This window comes from Diadema antillarum, unplaced genomic scaffold (genome assembly GCF_040938485.1).
Source record: "Diadema antillarum isolate AM-2024a unplaced genomic scaffold, OU_Dant_1.0 scf00000006, whole genome shotgun sequence".
In the NCBI taxonomy this organism is placed as follows: Eukaryota; Metazoa; Echinodermata; class Echinoidea; order Diadematoida; family Diadematidae; genus Diadema; species Diadema antillarum.
In genome coordinates, this window is record NW_027270895.1 from 5,289,417 (window position 1) to 5,296,550 (window position 7,134).

Below are 7,134 nucleotides of genomic sequence, written 5' to 3' on the forward strand. Positions count from 1 at the left end.
GACATACTACACTCTGTACGTTGTGTGTTGGGGCAAACAGCTTTGTACATGAAAAAAAAAAGTACTATCTATTTATGTAAATTTGAGCTTAGGTGTAAACTTTACACGAAGATTTATTCTTGTCTAGCTAGAGTCACAATACCAGTGGTGGGGCAGTGTCAGTGTCAGTGACAACACTACAGTCGTTTAGATACTAGATTTAATTTTAATTTGAATTTAAATTGTTATTTTTCTTTGTTTTTAATGTGCTCATTCAACCGTGAAATTACGTAAATTGTGTGTAAAAACTCTTCAACACACGAATTCAATCTCAATTGATAGAAATTACCACGAGAAACATGTCAAATCGGCCATTTTGGAAATTTTCACCCCGTGTTCACTCAACCGTGAAATTTTGTGCACAAGTCACATGGTACGATAAAAAGCACATAAATTATACGTTGCATGCCTTTTAATCCTGGAAAATTGAAATTTGTTCCAATATCACCAAATCAAAGTTGCAAAATTGGGCTTGTGAACTTCAAAAAGTGACCATTTTGACTTTAAGTCATGCTCACTCAAGCGTGACCAAGTGATATCCACTGAATTTCACATGAAAGGTAGCCGAGAAATACAGCTACATGATCCTGTATTTAGATTTCCTCAAAGGTTCCTGATTCATAAAATATAGATGTTTGTTTTAGGGGGAACTTACTTTTTGTTTAGTGTTTATATTGAAACAAGAAAGGGAAAACTGACCAGAAACAAATAATAATAAATAGTGAGAACTTTGAGCAAAGAAAATGGGTTTTCATCGGGATTCGAACCCGAGACCTCCGGATTACTAGACCGGTGCTCTACCGACTGAGCTATTGAAAGCCCGAGATCGGTGTTCGTCCCAAACCCTTAATTCTCTTTGCTTGTTTGGTCAGAAGCTATAGTGTGTGTATGTGTGCCACACACACACTACATTAACCTGACATAACCCAAAGGATGTAAATCAACTTTGGAATAAATGCGAGGGATCGCCGAAGCGATGCAGCTTTTTGCAATATATTTTGAAACAAGAAAGGGAAAACTGACCAGAAACAAATAATAATAAACAGTGAGAACTTTGAGCAAATAAAATGGGTTTTCATCGGGATTCGAACCCGAGACCTCCGGATTACTAGACCGGTGTTCTACCGACTGAGCTATTGCAAGCCCTAGATCGGTGTTCGTCCCAAACCCTTAATTCTCTTTGCTCGTGTGGTCACAAGCTATTGTGTGTGTATGTGTGCCACACACACACCACATTAACCTGACATAACCCAAAGGATTTACATCAACTTTGGAATAAATGCGAGGGATCGCCGAAGCGATGCAGCTTTTTGCAATATATTTTGAAACAAGAAAGGGAAAACTGACCAGAAACAAAAAATAATAAATAGTGAGAATTTTGAGCAAAGAAAATGGGTTTTCATCGGGATTCGAACCCGAGACCTCCGGTTTACTAGTAATCCGGAGGTCTCGGGTTCGAATCCCGATGAAAACCCATTTTCTTTGCTCAAAGTTCTCACTATATATATATATATTTTTTTTTTTTTAATCGACTTAAGCTTACTGTCAATATGTGAACTGTGTATTATGGATCCTCTACAGTAAGAAAGAAAAGTTTTTGAAAGAATATTGTCATATCTATTTTTCTCAGCCATCTTGATTTGTTGCCCACTCGAACCGAGATGTAATATATCGGAATGCCTGTACAAGCAACAGCCGATGCTATGGCGGCGTCCTCGGGTGCTTCCAAGAGGCATAGCACGGTCAGACATAAGCATAAAACACCGAAGATAACGGGTATGATGAAATGAACTTTGAAAGGTCTTTCTCGATGCGGCTCCTTGACCCTTAAATAAAGTAAACACGACACTGAAATACAATGGATGATCCACAACACAAAGCTGAAAATATTCAACAAAATGAATATGTCATCCACTAGGCAGTATATCGTTGTGGTCAAAGATGTTGCCATAACTGATACAATTGGGAGCTTACGGCGGACATCAATCGTCGCCAAGAGATGCGGAGACTGTCCAACCCTGGCGGCGGCAAAGAATAATCTGGACATTGTAAGGAGGGCGCCATTTAAAGATCCAAGGCACGATAGCACGACAGAAACGGGTATCACCCATGTAAAATTACCCAAGACTTTCGCGCCGAAGCTGTAGGCCACTGCATCGGATTCGAGAAGCTGGACTGTGGACAGAACGGCAAGGTATGAGAGATTTACCATGACATATAACACGGTCACCGTTATCACTGATAAAGTAATTGCTTTGGGAAGATTCCTTTCCGGGTGTTTCAATTCTTCAGTGACCATTGTGATACACTGCCATCCAGCCAACGAGTAAAGGCCCGAATAAAAAGCGGTGCCAACACCGCTCAGATCAGTTCCATGAAATGGTTGTTTGAACACATTGATATTTCCTCTTCCGATGCGAATCGCTCCAAAAATGATTATAATGGTTAGAGCGAGAAGCTTACACGTTGATGTTACTTTTTGCAAAAGAGCTGACATTCTTATGCTCCTACAGTTGATGAACATCGTGAGCCAGATTCCTGACATCGCTACAAGTTTGACAGCTACCTTGGGTGGTGGGCAGTCCGGGTCTGGGTACAGAGGGTATAGAGTGTAATGAGAAAATAACAAAGCCATGACAGCGTTGCCTGCTGGGTCGACAACGGTCGCCAGGGTCCAGAACACGAGAAATCCCACGAAGCTACCGTACGTCCGATAGATGTAAATGTACATACCGCCATTCTCTTGGATCATAGTTCCAAGCTCAGCAAACGACAAGGCGCCTAGCAGACTGAAGAAGCCACACGACACCCACACAAGAACGGTCGCTCCGACACTACCTACACCGGCAATGACTCCCTTCGGAGAAATGAAAATTCCTGATCCTATTATGATGCCCACGATGATCATGACAGCGTCTAAAAGACTCAAAGTTTGCTGGAGCTTGACCCTGTCAAGAGACACATTGCTTGAACCATTCGAATGTTCATTGTCACTGTCATGTTCGCCATACTCATCGTCCTGTGCATGAGCCTGAGGCCAACGTGTGTCCGTAGAACCGCTTCGGAAATGACCAGTATCTGCCATGATCGGTACAGGATTATTGTGACAGTAGCCGGTAGGAACGAACAAGGAATACCTCAGATCAGACCTTGGATTTGTCGAGGGTTTGATACAGTGACTGTCAATAAGGAAAGGGTCAGTTTACTAAGTTAATATTAACTTCTTACCTTCACACAAGGCTCAGGTCAATCCTTGGTGCACGATGTCAACAATGATAGCACAAATTAAAGTTCAAACATACACCACGAATGGCAGGGCCAGTAGAACTAGTGTGTGGCGTGTGTGTGTGTGTTTGTGGAGGGGGGAGGGGGAGGGGGTGGGTAATGGTAAATGTGAGCTTGTTAGGTCAAGCGTTATATTTTCAAGTTTGTCAGACATAGACTGTGGCCCTGCACCATAAAATCAACAAAAAGTTGCCGGACATGGATTATGGAGCCATACTGAGGAAAAGAGCAAACCAAAATGGGGGCAACTAGAGGTTCGGATTTGCAATCAAAGATGACATCCCAGTGCCGGTGAAGAGTGAACTTTAATAATCCAAAACAAATCCAAGCATGAGAGATAATGAACACATTAACAATGATACACAAGGCGAAGAATAATGAGATCGAATTAAAGATAACACTTCTAAAACTAATGTCAACTGAGGTTAGATTAAATAGGCAGGGTCATAACTTTGTCATTCATTACTATTATTTTGTTATTATTGTTATTATTGTTATTATTATTATTATCATTATTGTTATTATCATTCTTATTAATATTGATAATATTCTCATTATTATTATCATTATTCATTCGGCATTTTGCAAGACTATACAAGTGAACGATAAGTTGACGGGTTGAAAAAAATAAATCAAAATCACTATGGCCCGTGGGCGTCTCCAACCAGCTTAAGGAAGTACATCAATAAATAGGCAAAACACACACGGAAATTTAATGCAAACGATTTAAAATTCAGCATGTACACGAGGTCAATTATTCGACATACGAACTAGAAAATCGCCATGCTTTCATGCATCAGAACCTAAACACTGTCAGAGTACAAAGTACGAACAGATAACACTAGCAAGGCATCCTCTGAATTCTGTCCGAAATACACAATTAAAACAACGTGAAAGACTAAAAAAAAGAAAGACGAGATTGAAAAGATTCTCTATGAAATCATCCATCTCTCCTTAAGTTGAAATCCCTCATCCTCGTTTCACTGTGCATTTATCGGTTAGAGAAGTCGGTTAAAATCAACGACGCAGTTTTAGGCTGCTGCACAACACAGTTAGGCAACTGTTCGTTTATTGAGTCAATAAGCTTGAGTTATCAAACTGTTGGAATGTTCATCGAAGTTTGAAATGGCTTGTATCGTTAACCATAATGATATTAATGAAATTCTGCTGCGATAGAAGACAAGATATTTATTTTAGTCATGACAGGATTAAATCAATAAAGGTCCATGCAGTTGATAACATTCTGGTATTAAAGTATTATTACAGCAAGGGCTGTAAGACAAAGCATTAATAACATGGTATACTATGGTGGGGACTCATCCCTGCATAATATTATCATTGCACAAAATCGTAGACAAAAATGTTAATCGTGTTATTTTTGACCGTGCATCACAAAACCAACAAAAAGTCACACCACTTGATTTCACATAATGGTGACTTAAGAAAAGATGAAACCGGTCAACCAAGTCAGTCATAAGTTTTTCATATTTTCTGAAATAGCTATTCTTCTTCTACATTATTCTCAAGTTTGGGATCATAAAACGAATGGGAAAGTGTGTTTTCAGCAGTTTTCTACACCCCCCTTTTTTGTAGAATGGTGTGAGTATAGGTATGCCTTTAGATACCCCTCTTCATTTCATAGAAATCCTTTACACACTCTTTACTTTGAACTCTAATAGCTTTTGAAAGGATAATGCAACTGCTTTGAAAGCTGACGTTAATCATGGACAGATTGTATATAGAGAAAGAGAGCATGCTCAGTTTCAGCTGATAATCCTTTCATTGTTTTTGCTATGGCAGTTCACATCCTGTTTTTGTCACATTCATTCCACAGGTTGCACAGCTTGGTTAAGATCAAACACTTGAGTAGATCCTGTACAACTATACTTCAGAGCCTCTTTTTCTCAGTTCACACTTTTCCAGAGTGTTTTCTTTCCCAATATTTAGATAGGTTAAGAGAGTCCATTTGAATTGGGTTATACATATAAAGCTTACTATAGAGTCTGCTGTTTCGGGATCTACCCTTGTAATAACCAAAAATCCATCTTTTCCATCTTTTCGTTGGTTTTGTGATGCAGGGTGACATTTAGAAAATGTTTTACATAATATAAGTGACTGCTTAGGACTGATAACGTTACGAAATTTTGTCTTTAGTACTTTTAAATTTCATTAGGTGTACAATGTTGAAGCTTTAATTACTTTGATTAATCCACTCCTATCCGTTGTAAATCCACGGGTTTATCTGCAAAATGACTGCTATAGTGTTCATGTGGTAATATGTGACCGTGCACCTCAAAACGAACATAAAGTCGCACACACTGATTTTGCGTGAGGACTGAAAATAAGTGAAATGGGTCAACCTAGCCGAACTTGACTTTTTCATATTTTCTGAAAGAGCAGGTCTTCTTTTACATTATGCTAAAATTTGGTATCATAAAACGTGCAGGAAAGTGTGTTTTTTTAGCAGTTTATCTCGAACATTTTTGGTAGAATAGTGTGATTAGGTGTGTCTTTAGAATCCCTTTTTCATTTCTGAAAGACCTTGTCCACACTCTTCACTTTCAACTCTAATGACTTTTGAAAGGATAGTGCTACTGCTTTGAAAGTTGGCTTTGATTATAGACAGAATGTGTTAATGAGGCATGCTTAATTTCAGTTTAATCTAATAATCCCTTCATTGTTGTTACTCTGGTGGTTTACTTCCTGTTTTTTGTCCCATTCATCTCACAGCCAGCACGGTTTGGTAAAGATTAAGCGCTTGAATAGACACTGTACTTCAGAGCCTCTTTTCTCAGTTCCCACTTTTCCTGAGTTTGTGCTTTCTTTCCAATATTTAGATAGGGTAGGAGAGTCCATTTGATTTGAGTTATACATCATTTTAAAGCTTAAAGTCTGTTCTTTCAGAATATGGTCTTAACTAAAAATTCATGTCTGGCGACTTTTTGTTTGTTTTGAGGTGCAGGGTCACATATAGTCTGCTGGAATTGATTGCTAATGTTTTCCCTGTTATTGCATACCCACTACTTTACACACAACAATTTTCGTTACATTTTCAGTCCTGTATTTCATTTTACTTCACTCACTAGAAATTGGTGGACGATATTCCATGTGATACTCAATGGGATATTTTGAGAAATTGGATATTAAACGAGGACAGGCCTGAGTTATTGAAGTAAACGCTTATATCATAAGTATACATCTGACAATGGGAAAATAATTGATAGATAACAAATAAAGACAAGACATACATACTGGTGAAATATAAAGTCCTGTTGGGAGAAATGAAAAAGAAATGAGAGGTCAACTGAAAACATGCTTGTATATTGTGAACCACCCAAATAGTTCTATAACAATACTTACTTGCAAATACTTAACACAAAGATAATTAGTAAAGGGACCTAGCAAAACAGTGGGAACTGCATAACTCGTCGCTTGCCCGGAAGAAGGGAACGAGCGCGCGAATACGCGTAAAAAATAGATTTCGAGAAAATCGCAATTTAAAGTTTCAATTGACTATATCTTTGATATTTGAATATCAATACTGCTGAAAATTCACAAGTGAACAGATAATATTCCAATTTGGTACTAGCTAAAGTGGCTATAATGAATAATCTACAAATCTTATGATATTGCTTATGATCTTACCTCATGCAGGTCTTTTCTCGAAATCTATTTTTACGCGTATTCGCGCGCTCGTTCCCTTCTTCCGGGCAAGCGACGAACTGGCCCTTATGATCGACTCAAGAATTCGACATCTCTAAGGCAGTGAAGTTACGATGCACTTGAAGTGAGCTAGGGGTACCTATATAT

The 7,134-nt window shown here is 38.6% G+C and overlaps 1 non-coding gene across 1 annotated transcript; it reads right to left on the reverse strand.

Moving 5' to 3' along the window:
• Window positions 1–785: 785 nt before the first annotated feature.
• Window positions 786–859, reverse strand: Trnat-agu (transfer RNA threonine (anticodon AGU)). Its single transcript has one exon. It is a non-coding gene; the product is annotated as a tRNA-Thr (tRNA).
• Between the last annotated feature and the right edge of the window lie 6,275 nt (window positions 860–7,134).